The sequence below is a fragment of the Dendrobates tinctorius genome, unplaced genomic scaffold, assembly GCF_039654945.1.
Source record: "Dendrobates tinctorius isolate UK_male_01 unplaced genomic scaffold, ASM3965494v1 ptg000079l, whole genome shotgun sequence".
Lineage (NCBI taxonomy): Eukaryota > Metazoa > Chordata > Amphibia > Anura > Dendrobatidae > Dendrobates > Dendrobates tinctorius.
In genome coordinates, this window is record NW_027361747.1 from 1,346,194 (window position 1) to 1,360,850 (window position 14,657).

General features: G+C 46.5%; 1 protein-coding gene and 1 long non-coding RNA gene across 4 annotated transcripts in view; both read left to right on the top strand.

The window, feature by feature from the left end:
- Window positions 1-2,754: 2,754 nt before the first annotated feature.
- Window positions 2,755-4,054, top strand: LOC141096824 (uncharacterized). The gene is made up of 3 exons (XR_012233780.1): window positions 2,755-2,888; window positions 3,731-3,840; window positions 3,921-4,054. It is a non-coding gene; the product is annotated as an uncharacterized lncRNA (long non-coding RNA).
- Window positions 4,055-14,280: 10,226 nt separating this feature from the next.
- Window positions 14,281-14,657, top strand: part of LOC141096712 (torsin-1B-like) — a 92,815-nt gene continuing 92,438 nt past the window's right edge. For all 3 annotated transcript variants that reach the window (XM_073583428.1, XM_073583426.1, XM_073583429.1), the window contains exon 1: window positions 14,281-14,454. The gene's annotated coding sequence lies outside the window, so the exon portion shown is untranslated. The remainder of the gene's footprint in view (window positions 14,455-14,657) is intronic.

Here is a 14,657-nt window from a genome sequence, read left to right on the forward strand (position 1 = left end):
TGAGCACGGGAGTACTGCCAGTCACGTGCGCACTGACGTCAACTGCTGGCCTCTGATTGGCTGGCAGCGTGTATTGCCGCCACTGATTGCTCCAGAGGCACTGTTGTAATTGTGCTTGTATTCGGCTCTTCAGGATTATCAACCTCAGCAGACCCAGGTGGTTCACTGCGATCCACAAATTCAGGCTCTCCAGCAACCTTAATGTACCATATGTTAGTTTCAGACCTTAAATGTTCAAATAAAAATTAGCACAATACACATGTGACAACACTCTTTTGCAATGAGCATACAAAATGTTGCACCTACAGTATAAGGATATGGACATGCTGCCCACTTTTCCCTGGGAAGAAACTGATGTTTCCCTCTGAAGTTTTATTACTAAAATGTGCTATGTGATGTAATGTGAACTGTAATGTGTAATGTGAATTGAGAGGAGACTATAGAGAAGAGATAACGAGATTCGGATTACAAATAACTAAAGGCCCTTTTACATTTAGCGATGCACCAGCGATCCGACCAGCGATCCGACCCGGTCAGGATCGCTGGTGCATCGCTAAATGATCGCTAGTGAGCTTTCATACAGAAAGACCTCACAGCGATGCAGCAGCGACGCAGCGCACGATACTTACCATTCACACACAAGCGATCCTGGCGTCCTCCCGCCCACGTCCAGCGTCGCTCGTCGTCACAGCAGGAAGTCTCAGCAGGAAGTGCCCGACGAGAAATGGAGCCGGACGTTCTCGCGCGATCAGCGATGGACAGCGGGGGAGCCGGTCGCTGGTAAGTATCACACATAGCGATATCGCTAGCAATATCGCTATAACGTCACAAAACCAGTGACGTTTTAGCAATATTGCTAGCGATATCGCTTAGTGTAAAACCCCCTTAAGAGTCATAGTAAACTTCCGGAAAGGGCACTAGGAGAGGACATCTAGCCATGAGACCCCGAGCTTATAGTGGAGCGCCCGACCAGGGCTATCGGGGTACTCGGCACCGGGACCTTTGATCTCAATGGGAGTTGTCACGGAAGCTGTGACCCGGTCCGTGGCCCTGGTGCTCCATGGCCAAAGGGGGTGAAAGAACAATGAAATAGAATTGATGAATAGTTCGTGACGCCACCTGTGGTGTTCGGCAAGGGAGATGTTAAGCTGACACTGCATGCAGATCCTCTTGGACTGGTGGTGTGTTGCAGCCAAGATGGTGAAGCTCCCCACAGGTGGAGCTGTAGTCCCAGGGCAGTGTAGATGTAGGGGTAGCTGAGAGGCGCAGGCAGTGTAGAAGCTGGTACCCAGATGTAGCGGTACCAGGTGTGTTGGCGCAGGAATGAATGGAGGACACCAGGGCTTGTAGTTCCAAAGCTTTACTCACAGTCTGTAGTACACACAGGTGCCTGCCTCCGTGCTGTGTCCTCCGGGTCAGGGACTCAGTCGACCTCCAGGCAAGATAGGACGCTCCCTTCCAACACTCCGCCAACATCTGCCTTTCTGAACGTCTCCTCTATAGCGCCTTTAAGTGTGAAGATCTCCTAGTACTGAGTTACACTGGAGTTCCTCCTGACAGATGTTCCCAAGAACTCTACATGTACGGCAGACAGCTGTAGCCTGCTCCGGGGACTCCTTTCTCCTGAGTCCCGGCTCACTATCAATGTTGCTGTTGTGCCCCCAAGTCTTAGATGGGAGTAGTGCATTTACAGCCCACTACTCCACCGGTGTCTGCTGCAGAACCATTAGTGTCCATACAACCTCGGGGACCGGGCCCCGGCCTTGCGCTTAGAACTTCTAGGCAGGGTTCTTCCTCTAACCCACGTCCTCTGTTCCCTTTTACTCCTATGTTCCGTACTATTCTTTCCTTCTTATGGAAGATCAGCTTTCTGTTCAATGTCCTTCTCTTTCTTTCCTTTCCCGTGCCAGCAGACCCAGGTCACTGAGATCTGCTGCAGCATCTCCTTCCTCCATCCCTCTCCCAGGGATCTTCTTTCCTCACTCCTCTCTGAGTGACTCCGAACTGACTGACTGAAATTCTAAACCTTCCCACTCTTTTATGTATTCTAAACTCCACCCGCCTCCCAGCACGTTTCGTGTTCCAAGCAGGGAGCCATCAAAGGTGCTCTGCTACACTCTAAGCAGGAAGCCGCAATGTGGCATTGCTGAACTACCGTATTGTGTGGGATGCGAGTGCTGGAGCGTGGTTAGGAGCCTCCAACCTACCTGGATGGTGGGGTACCACACCTCAGGAGGAGGTGCAGTACCTCTGTGGCAACTTAACCCTCAGGGGCGCCACACTAGCACTAGAAGGTAATGGGCCTAATGCAGGACTGAGTACGTGTGATGAGTAGAGTGTCATGGGCGGCCATACTGGAAAGCTGAATTGAAAAGAGGATGCCGAACCACAGAGCAAGTAGATGTCACTTGTTAATCAGGACTGTTGTGTTAAAGCTGGGTTGTGGTGACGTAGGGAGAAACAGAGGACTTAGGGTATGTGCACATGCTGCGTATTCTGCTGCGGTTTTTTTCACCAATAAATCCGCAGCTCTTGACAGAAAACGCATGTACGGTTTTGTAGATTTGGGTGCGGTTTTTCTGTGGTTTTGAGTGCGGATTTTGATGCAGTTTTGTCAGCGTTTTTAACAGCAAAAAACAAACATAAAGTTACGTCAACTTGAATGAGGAAAAAAAAAGGAAGGTGATGTAATTTCCTTGTCCAACCCCCATTCTCCATTTTGCTATTCAAAAGCAAGTATGAGTAGCACAAACATCCAGCATTGGAGCGCCCAGCATACTGCCCCGTGGCCCAAGAACCAGATCACACAGCGATGCCTGCTCCGCAGGCCATATAGAATCCTTTTGATGTGGTTTATGCTGCAAAACATTAATCGCCACAGAGAGGAGGTAAGGCTGGTTTCACATTACGTTTTATCGAGCAGAACATCCTGTGATAGCTATAGGTCGCATGTGCAATGGTACCCTATGTTTAACATGGCGGTCGCAGGGTATAGCGCTTGAATGCGTTCATCAGCGGTTTAGTGCCCTGCACATTTTACAGGTTTGCGCCCTGACGTCCTAGACACTACATATATTTTAATTTTCCGCACAACCTGTTTAAAAAAATGCCTCCTATGCACTCCTATGGTATTCTCTGATAGTGGCAAAATCTGCAGCATGATGATTTTTTTAGCGTAATGGTGGCGATAACGTTGCCATAGCAGTGCATTGAAAGGATCACTTAACGCATGCGGCTATGGCCGCCATACGTAAATTTAGTGCTTGATGTGTGGATGGTACCCAGGGTCTGGAGTAGTGGATACTGTGTTCCTGGCCAGGATATAATAATCTGGTAAACAATATATTTAAAAATAAAAAAAAATAGGGATATACTCACCTTCCGGCGGCCAACGGAGTCCTTTCAGCCTGTCACCACGCTCCCGGCATCTTCCGTTCCGTTGCCATAATGGTATGTGCAAATTAGGTCTGATGACATCATGTTCTGGCAACCGTCACGTCATCTCTGATCACTTTTTAAAAAATAATTGGGAGCCGAACATGCCGTGAGCGCCGTTGCGTCTATTGGGGGACATTAGTTTTGATTTTTTTGGACCATGCTGTCTTTTAGGACAGATGCAGAATAGGCAGCGGTGTGAGTTTATTAATTTGCGCTGAACTTTGCCCAGCTATTATGCTACGTGTGCACATCGCCTCTTTTTTTTTATTAGTAACATTTATTTATATTTTAGTTGCAGGAGCGACGAAGGAGGAAGCGAAACAGAAGAATGTGGGTGCACCCGCTTGTAGCTGAGCGTCAGGAGAAGGGACATTTTTATGTCCTTTACCAAGATTTGAGGCGGTAAGTTCAAAATATCTTTCATCCGTCTATTAAAATATTATAAACAGTAACTAACCATTTTTTTCATAATCTAATTTCAGATTTCCGGACAAATTCATCTTGTTCTGCCGGCTGTCCATCCTGGCATTCGACCGATTGTTAGATATATTAGCCCCACATCTGACCTTTGCGGATACCATAATGAGGAAGGCGATCACTGCTGAGGAAAGGCTGCTCATTCACTTGCGGTAAGTATAGTTTTTTGTTTGTATGTGATTGAGGCTCTTTCACATGTCAGTGTGTCAGGTCCATTTGCGGAAACTTTGCACATGTACCTGAGACACTGACACACGTACACCCACTCCAATTGCTGGGTTGAGGCACGTCAGCGTGTTTTTGTGGCCCGTGTGTCCGTGTGTCCAAAACGCTGACATGTCTGATTTAGAACAGTTGCACGGTTCACAAAGTGTCACGCACACGTGGACACAGACAACACACATTGATGTCCTCTGTGTGACACGCATTGCACAGGTGAAGAAGTGCTGCATAAAGCGCTGTTCCCTGGCATCAAGTGCTGAAGATGCTGCCATCATTCTCACCTTCTCTGCCGGATTTCATTGCCATCAGGGAATAATGGGCTTTTTCTTCACTACCTGACACCGTGTCTTTTCTTCCTGTTGCACTTCTTCCCTGGCAGCCATCCATGTGGGAATGATACACTGCATGGGCAGCACACGGTTGACATATATCTGCCGCACACACACTGACACATAGATGGACGTGGATATCTTTTGTACATTTTTTCATGGTGTCTCTTACATCGGGATATGTTAAACACGTTTAAATACATGTTTTTGTCACATTTCTAATTTTTTTTTTCTTTTTCTTTGCAGATTTTTGGCCACAGGAGAGAGCTATACATCCCTACACCTCCAATTTAGAGTTGGTAAATCCACCATCTCTCAAATTGTGAGGTGCACATGTAACGTGATCTGGCAGAAGTTGTAGCCCATGGTGATGCCTTCCCCAACCGAGGAGACTTGGCTGCAGGTCACAGCAGGCTTTCAGTCTGTGGCCAATTTCCCAAACTGCATAGGTGCAGTTGATGGTAAACATGTAAGGGTTCAGCAGCCACCGCGATCAGGATCACGCTTCTTTAATTATAAGAAGTATTTTTCCGTGGTCCTGATGACGATGGCTGATGCACATTACAAATTTGTTGCCATCGACGTTGGTGCCTATGGCAGTACTGGGGATTCTCGGGTGTTGCGAGCATCACAGATTGGTCAGCAAATTCTTCAAGATTGCGGAACGCTCCCAGCCCCAAGACGTTTGCCGGGTTCCACAGATCCAGTGCCCTTTGTGATGGTATCGGATGAGGCGTTTCCCTTAATGACCACCCTGCTGCGCCCATACCCACGAAGGGCACTGGATGACCGGCGGAGGATTTTTAATTATCGGCTGAGTCGTGCACGCAGATATGTGGAATGCACCTTCGGGATCATGTGTAGTCAGTGGCGGATCTTTCACACAGCCATCCAGTTGGATACAGACACCGTTGACGCTGTGATTAAGGCATGCTGTATACTCCATAACTATGCTCGGGAGTACAGCTCAGAGGTAGATTTGTAGTACCAGCAGCCACAATGTAATCCTCTGCGCAACGTGGGTCTGGAAAGACCATCCAACTCTGGTGTGCGTGTGAAAGAAACCTTTACTGACTATTTTATGAGTCCCGAAGGTGCCGTGCATTGGCAATACTCCTGTGCTGGTGTTGGGCAGCCTGACCAGCAGTGAAAGATGGAAGAACAGAGTGTCACAAAGGACCACTCAAGTAATATTTAAATGTTATGAAGATTTTTCCAAAAAAGTAAAAAAAAAAATATGTTGTGTTAATCAATAAAATAAGTGTGATTCTTATTGCCGGTGTGTGATTGCTTCCTTGTAACAAATTTTCATTCTTACAATTTTCATTCTTCCAACCCTTCACACTGTACAGTGGCTAGAAATCCTACAATTCCTGCTCCATCTACCATCACTTTGATCCTCCATCCCATAGTCCTGTGATACTCGACCCATGACAGTTAATGGATTTTGTATAAGACTTACATTAATGTCTACCCAAAAAAACAAAAAGCAAATTGGAAATAAATGGTTTTTTATTTTGAAAAAAATATATACATTCAAGTTCATTGTTGGCATATCCAAACAGAAATACACCAAAATATAATTTTATTGTAACAACAACAAACCAGACATTTTGATTCAACAACAACAACTTTTTTGGGATAATTCTGTGGAAGCGGACAAGGTGTTATAAACGGACACCATGTCTAGTTAATGTAAACAATATTATGGTGAGCAATGAAAAATTATGGCAAATACTGGTACTCAGGGGTATAGGGATAGTTTGCCTGGCAGCTGTCTTAGTCACACTGGTTATAGTAATTTTGGTTGGTAATTGGTGGCCTGTACTCCACTGGTCGCTGCTGTTGGGTGGGTGGTGTTGGGCGGAACAGGCCAAAAATGCCCATTAAGATATTGTTATAGAAAGTTATGGGAGCAGGGTCCTGTAAAGCAGTGAGTGACATCTGCACCATGGTCATTAGGATGGACTGCTTCTCCGGTGTCAGTGCTCTAGTTTTACTGGCTATTGTCATCCCAAAGAAATCAAACTCATCCTCAGTGGTCGTTTTTCAAATCAAATCTAGTGTTTCAGATGTTCCCTTCATGGTGGTGTCCAGGTGTGTTTTTTTTTTTGTTTGGCTCTCCAGACACCGGCAAGGCCGGATTTTTGGGTACACTAGCTTCTGAGGAACCCGAAGGTTCATCAATGGCAGAAATAGATGTTCCTGCAGCTGGTGAAGATGGGGCTCCATCAGAAGGGGTGTCAGTACATGGTGCCAAGATGTCACCTGCTTCACCGGACCCTGCTCCTTCTTCTGAATCTTCGACTTGTGGAAGTATGTTCCCTTGAGTGCTGTTGAGAGAAAAAAATGCAAAAATTATTAATCAACTACAAAAAATCTTTGGGAAAACTGCGGTGCCCCATTTTGCATAGCATGATGATAGCACATGTTTGTATTGTACGCATTTGTAATCAACGCATGCTACCAATACACTGTGCGACTTATCTTTGCTGACAATCAGCGCCAACGAATGCCAGATAAATAAACATGCAGTATTGTGATAAGCTGCGCCGCATGTCTGAATTTTTAGTTGCTTCACAAGCGCTTTATTACGCATAGTGAAGATGTACATTAGAGACCAAAAGTTGGGCCACATCTTCTTATTCAAAGAGTTTTATGTGTTTTCATCAGAACGCAAATTGTAGAATCACTATGAAGGCCTAAAAAGTATAAAATTACAAAGGTGACCAGATGGCCTTGACATGCTTGGTTTACACCATGTAGCATGGAGGAGGAGGTGTGATGTTGTGGGGGTGCTTTGTTGGGGATTTTGTCTATATTTATCGCATACTGAACTAGCATGGCTACCACAGCATCTTGCAGCGGCATGCTATTCCATCCCGTTTGCGTTTAGTTGGACCATATTTTTTTTTGAAACAGGACAATGAACCCCAAACACACCTCCAGGCTGTGTAAGGGCTATTTGACCAAGAAGGAGAGTGATGGGGTGCTATGCCACATGACCTGGCCTCCACAGTCACCAGACCTAAATCTTATGGAGATGGTTTGGGGTGAGGTAGACCCGCGGAGTGAAGGCAAAAGGCCCAACAAGTGCTAAGCATTGGTGGGAACTCCTTCAAGACTGGTAGAAGACCATTTCCAAGGACTAACTAGAACCTGGAGTGTGCAAAGCATTTAATAAAAGTAAAAGATGGCTACTTTGAAGAACCTAGAAGTAATGTAAATAAAGAAAACTGTTTGAATGGGAAGGTGTGTAGATTTTTTATTTTTTTGGTGAACTTACCTTCGCAATGTCCAGCTTGATATTAGAAATCGAAGCTCTGCAAAGTATGGGAATGTTCGGCTGGTTGGGGATGCTCCACTTTTTTGGCAGCTGGCAAGGAATTTGTTGAATCTGTCCCGAACAGAACGCCATCGTTGTTTCACATTATTGTCTAAAAAAGAAAGTCAACACAATTCAATTTTTACAATCTTTATTAACACGTGATAGAAAAAATGATCCAGAAAAAGTTATTTACTAATTTGAGACTGGGTTGCTTTTGGCAAGGCATGCCAGTCAGGGTACATATCACAGAAAATTTTACACCAGCATCGATCCCTGTGCCCACGGTCTTTGTACAGACTGTCTGTGGGGTCCCAAAGCGCTGGGAAATCACGCACCTACAAACAAACGGAAAATGGAATTAGGTACTATATCATTTACACTAATAAAAAAGAAAAAATACATTTCCATATAAGCCCTACCCATGGCCTAACCATAATAACATCCCTAACCCAAACTAAACCTAATCCCCACACATGATTTTATTTTTAACAGAATATGTTAAAATCATGTTATTTTTTAGGTAGATTGCAGATTTTTTTTTTTTATTAGCACAAGTAAAATGTTAAACAAATAATTTTTGTAGTGAGCACCGATATTGTTTGGCTATCAAGACTAGCCAGACCGCAGCGGCTTCATATTTTTAGAATGTGAAGGGGTTAATACCCATGGCCTTTTCCTAGGCTATGAAAATCATCACGCAGTTGTCTGAGTATCCTTTCTGCCTGTAAACTTAAGTGTAGACGCAACGTCCCCCCTATATTTTAGGGCAAGAAAGACAAAGCAGACAACTGCGGGATGGTAAATGGAGCCTGGGTTGGGGTTAATAAACATGGCCTCTTTCTAGGCTCTGATTGCCCGCAGTTGTATGCGTATCTTTTCTGGCTCTAAAATTCAGGTGAGGACAAAAAACCATTTGACGTGGGGTCCCCCTATATTTTAGGGGCAGAAAGGCTACGCAGACAGCTGCGGCCTAATATCACAAGCCAGGGAAAGGGGATTTCTGCATAGCTTATCTGGCTCTAAAAAAAGGGACCAAAAAACAAAATAATGACGTGGTGGTCCCCCCATATTTTAGGGCCCCAAAGCCTACGCAGACAGCTGTGGCCTGAAATGTACAACCTGGGAAAGGGGACCTGGATAATAATTACTCCTTAACAGGTTGTACATATCAGGCTGCAGCTGTCTGCTTAGGCTTTGGGGCCCTAAAATATGGGGGGACCACCACGTCATTATTTTGTTTTTTGGTCCCTTTTTTTAGAGCCAGATAAGCTATGCAGAAATCCCCTTTCCCTGGCTTGTGATATTAGGCCACAGCTGTCTGCATAGCCTTTCTGCCCCTAAAATATAGGGGCATCCCCATGGCCTTATTGGTTGTTTTGAGCCCCTTTTTTTCTAGCCAGAAAAGCAACGCAGACTGTGATGCTTTAGGTCAGTGGGTGCGATGATGTCATGTCTATGCGCCCTCTGGTCTGAACAGTCACAGTGCAGAGAGGCGGAAGACACCGACGCTGAGGAGTCCAGAGCAGAGCAGTGGCCAGCGAGGAGAGGTGAGGATTTCAGTTTTTTTCTTTTTTTTTATGTTTTGAGCAATATATGGGGCCCATCATACACTGGAGCATTATATGGGGAACATTATGTATGGAGCATCATATGGGGCCCATTATATACTGGAACATCATATGGGGTCCATTATATATGGAGCATTATATGGGGCAAATCATATAATGGAGCATCATATGGGTCCCATTACATATGGAGCATCATATGGGGACCATTATATATGGTTCATCAAATGGGGCCCATTACATATGGAGCATTATATAGGGCCCATTCTGTTTATATCAATATATAGGGCCCATTGTATACTGGAACATTATATGGGGCCAACCATTTACTGTATGGAGCATTATATGGGGCCCATTCTGTTTGGAGTTTGGAACAATATATGGGGCCCATAATATACTGGAGCATTATATGGGGCCCATCATATTCTGTGTGGAGAATTATATGGGACCTATTCTGTTTGGAGCATTATATGGGGCCCATTCTGTATGGAGCACTATATGGGGCCCATAATATACTGTATTATACTGTATGGAACATTATATGGGGATCATTATACTGTATAGAGCATTATATGGGACCCATTATGTATGGGGCAAGGTATGGGGCTCATTATTCTGTATAAAGCAATGTATGGGGCTCGTTATACTGTATGGAGAACTATGTGGTATCCATAATACTGCATGGCTCATTATATGGGGCTTATTATTCTGTATGGAGCAATATGTGGGCCTCATTATTCTACATGACGTACTATGTGGTACCCATAATACTGTATGGAGCATTATATGGGGCTCATTATTCTGTATGGAACAATATATGGGACTCATTATTCTGTATGGAGCAATATACTGTCTGGTTTCTGACCTAATGTACAATAGTGTGACGAGCGTCAGCTTGCGCTGAATCGTTTTCCTTTTTAGAGTGGACCCTCTGGGCCGTGGCACCCACCAACCTAGGGTGAGCTGACCTAGTGAGAACCCACCCCCTATACAGGGAGTGTCAGGGGCAAGACCAAGGGGGTGAGCCACCACAGCAGCTGGACCAGACAGCCGGCTCCGGGGGACACTATTGAGTGTCTGACAACAGGACGGACAGGATACAAAACATAAAGCGAAGTCACAGGGTTTCTTCAGCAAACGTGGTTACACACTTTATTCAGGTGCAAGGCATAAACAGGGAATCAGGTGCAGGGCACAAACGGTGAAACATGGCAAGCTACGTGCAAGGGCACGCCAAATGTTCCAGACATAACACGTGCAGAAAACATACCAGGGTCCAGGGCAGGGTACGTGTTAGGGTCACACCAGAGTTCCTAGGAAGGATGCGTGCTAGGACACGCTAGAGTCCAAGACAAGGTGCGTGCTAGGAGACACTCCAAAGTCCAAGGCAGAGTGCGTGCAAGGAGACATGCCAAGGTCCAAGGCAGGGTGCGATGATATCGGACTCCAGCCATCTGGCAACGACCGACAGGATCCAGGCATTAGGCTGCGGATATCAGCTCCGGACATCAGGCTGCAGTCATCTGGTTCCGGACCTCTGGCAGCAGTCGGCAGGCTTTGGGAATCTGGCAGGCAAACCAGGATACGAGGCAGGGTGCGTGCTAGTAGACACGCCAGGGTCAGATTCAAGGACAGAGGCCTGCACGTGCAGAGGCCACGCCAGGGACAGGTAAAATCATACAAACAAGGTGCGTGAATAGAGACACGCCAAGGTCAGAGTTGAAGGCAGAGTCCTGCGCATGCAGAGAGGCATGCCAGGGTCAGGTTTAAGGCAGAGTCCTGGGCGTGCAGAGGCATGCCAGGGTCAGGTTTAAGGCAGAGTCCTGCGCGCGCAGAGAGGCACACCAGGGTCAAGGTTCGAGGCAGAGTCCTGCATGTGCAGAAAGGCACGCCAGGGTCAAGGTTCGAGGCAGAGACCTGCATGTGCAGAGAGACACGCCAGGGTCAGGCGAGGCAGAGTCCTGCGCGTGCAGAGAGGCACGCCAGGATCAGGCGAGGCAAAGTCCTGCGCCTGCAGAGAGGCACGCCAGGATCAGGCGAGGCAAAGTCCTGCGCATGCAGAGAGGCACGCCAGGGTCAGGGTTCAAGGACAGGGTTAGGACCTGTGCGTGCAAGAGGGCACGACAGGGTACATGGCAAGACCTGCGCGTACTTTTATAGAAGCACGGGGAGGTATGCCAAGGAGCAAGCAAGGGCCTGCACGTGCTTTAGAGGGCACGTAGAGCGCAGTGCAGAAACAGCGTGAGGTGCAAGGGAGCACAGAGAGCACCGCTGGGGCACTGGCTAGCTGATCGGGCTGAGGCACTGACAGACGGGCAAGACTCCAGCGAACCCGGCTGAGGCATGGTAGGCGACACAGCTGTCACTGACCGACGAGCTCAGCTGAGGCACAAGCAGGTGGGCACGGCTGAGGCACAAGCAGGAGGCTAGGAAGGCCAGGCGCATGCAAAGGACACACGAAGCAACAAGGCAAGGCACGACGAGAAACAAGACAGAGCTTAGGCAGAGTACGAAACCAGGAATGGAAGCATAGGCAGAAACACGGAATCAGGTCAGAGCAAGAACAGAGCTAGCAGCGGAGCGTAGGCCGAAGCCCAGAGCTGGGCCAAGGCAGAGCCTTGGGATTAGCCTAGAAACGTGCAAGAGAGCACAATAGGAAAGAGTCTAGCAGCGGAGCATAGGCCGAAGCTCAGAGCCGGACCAAGGCAGAGCCTTGGGACTAGACATGGAAAAGAGCACCAAAAGTAAGAGAGGAGGAATGGTGCATGTGCCAGGGAGCACTACAGAGCACCATAGGAGAGAGCGAGGCAGAGCAAGCAAAGACAGAGACCATAGGGAGGAACAAGGCAGAGCAAGGTACGGAACAAGGAACGGAAGCTAGACTGAAGCACAGAACGGAATCAGAGCAAGAAAAGACTACAAGGCAAAGCAGAGCAGAGACGAAACATGACACAAAGGACAAACACTAGACATGGCACGAGACAAGAGACGGAGTACAAGCACAGAGTGTGTGCAGAGACGCATGACAGGGCAGAGTGCAGGGGCACAGAATAGAGGGCGCGACCAAGCAGCCATGCAGGGAAGCAACACAATACTCAGGCCCTGAGCATAGGGAGGAGCGGTCTGATATAGGGCATTAGCACCTCCACTTGCGGGTCAGGACCAGGGGAGAACTTCCAGTTCAGATCCTCCAGGATCACAGAGAGTAGTCACATGACCAGGGATTCCAGACATGCAGAGATGATTGCCAAACCAGACAATGCTGGAACCTAGGAAAGGTCACATGATCAGGGGTTTCAGACATGCAGAGATGATTGCAGAACCAGACAATGCTGGAACCTAGGAAAGGTCACATGATCAGGGGTTTCAGACATGCAGAAATGATTGCAGAAGGCAGAGCAGAAACGCAGGCAACTTGCAGCCCAACAGTCATGAGGTGAGTGTGCACACTGCTCTAGGGAACATGCAGGATAGCAGACATGAGATGCGCATGCACACCGCTCCAGGGGTCATGAGGTAAAACAGACATGGCGGACATAACAGACATGGCGAACATGACAAATAGACATCACTCATGTAATGTAAGAAGTGAAATCTTTGGCATTGCACTATCCCTATATTTCTCTGCTGTATCTGTGCATTATGAATTGTGGTATGTGTTAAAGGGGCCCACTGAGACTGTTTCACCCGGGGCCCACAAATACCTGGAGCCGGCCCTGTATGCACTGCACAGTACCACTTCTCCTGTCTTGTTGCCGAAGGGGCGACATTGGAGTTTGGGAGGGTCAATATTGGTTTAGTATTACTATGGCCAAATAAAAATAAAAGATTGGAAATGCTGTTTAAATGGATTATCCTAAGTAATCCGCTCTCCTCTGGATAGGGGACAACTTTCCAATTGCTGGAGATCCGACTGCTGGGACCCCCATGATCCTGAAAATCGGAGCTCTGTAGAGCACCATGTAAAGGAGCTGTGGTCGATCATACGCACTGTGGCGCCATTCACATGTGGCTCTTCAAATATCTCCTTTTAGGAGATTGAGGGGCACGACAAAGTAAAGTAAAATTCACTGATTGTGGTGAGGAGTGTTATAGTTTGTGGGCGGGTGGGGATTGTGTGGTAGGGCTGCTTTTTTGTCCCAGTCCCACCCTGATGGCAGCTGTTAACTGACTTATCTAACATGAGTTTAAATGTGATTGGCTAATTCTGAACACAGCTACATTCCCAATTATAAGAGGGTGCCCACACTTAAGTAACCACATTATTTTAGTTTTGGTATTTTTAGGTCCCTCCTCAAAATCATTTCAGTTTGGTTCTCAATTTTTTTGTACAGATTGTAGGTGATATTAAAAGTAGAAAAAAAATTCTGAAATGATTCTTCTTGCCATGTGTTCTAACAGAACAATAACCTGACATTTAATGCATTTTTTATATCCACTGTAGTTTTGAAGGTCAGGACACCACATTCTTTTACCCAAATGTTTTACCATTGAGTTATCTTTAGTGTTTTTTATGACCTGCAATACTCACAAATTCAAAATGTAAAGTACTAAAATATGTAAGGTACTAAAAAAGCACAATCATTGCCTGTTCTCTAAATAAGACTAGGTTCCCAAGATGAGTATTTGTTGTAAGTTTTTCATGTTGCAGATTTTCTGCACCCATTAAATAAAATAGGTTACTTGCATTTTTTTTCAAAAATCTCATGCATCAAAAACTCACCAAATACTCATCGTGGGAACGGAGCCTAATAAGTGTTGGTAAAAGATCAAAATAAAACTTTCTACAACCACAGGTGATATTGTAAATGGGTGGCAGGTCCCTTCAGTTGCGCCCTCATCTCCTTCCGCGTGACACCCCCTGTGCACAGTATATAAATTTGTTATGTATTCAAACCAGGCATTGAAGCAAAACCAGGGATTGAAGCTTGAGGAGGCCAATTTGCATCTTCCAGGTGCCTTCTGAGAAAAGTGAAGAGTCTCCCTCACCATGAAGCTCATTGGGTGCAGCATTTATTTATTACAAGTTGTTCAAACATTGAACAAAGTCGTGGCTTGTGATGCATCCAGAGGACGCAATCCCAGTGTGACAGAGGTAACTGACTGTGCTGCAGAACTGGGACTTTATCTATTTTTTGTGTGGAAGGGGCCGGGGTGCTCACTGACTGTGACTTAGTAGACTCGCCCACGACTACCACCCCGTGCCCCCTTGTTACACGTGCACAGCCCAATAGGATATAATGGGTATAAATGCTATCTATGAAGTCCACAGATAGCACTCTTATGTGAAAATTGAGT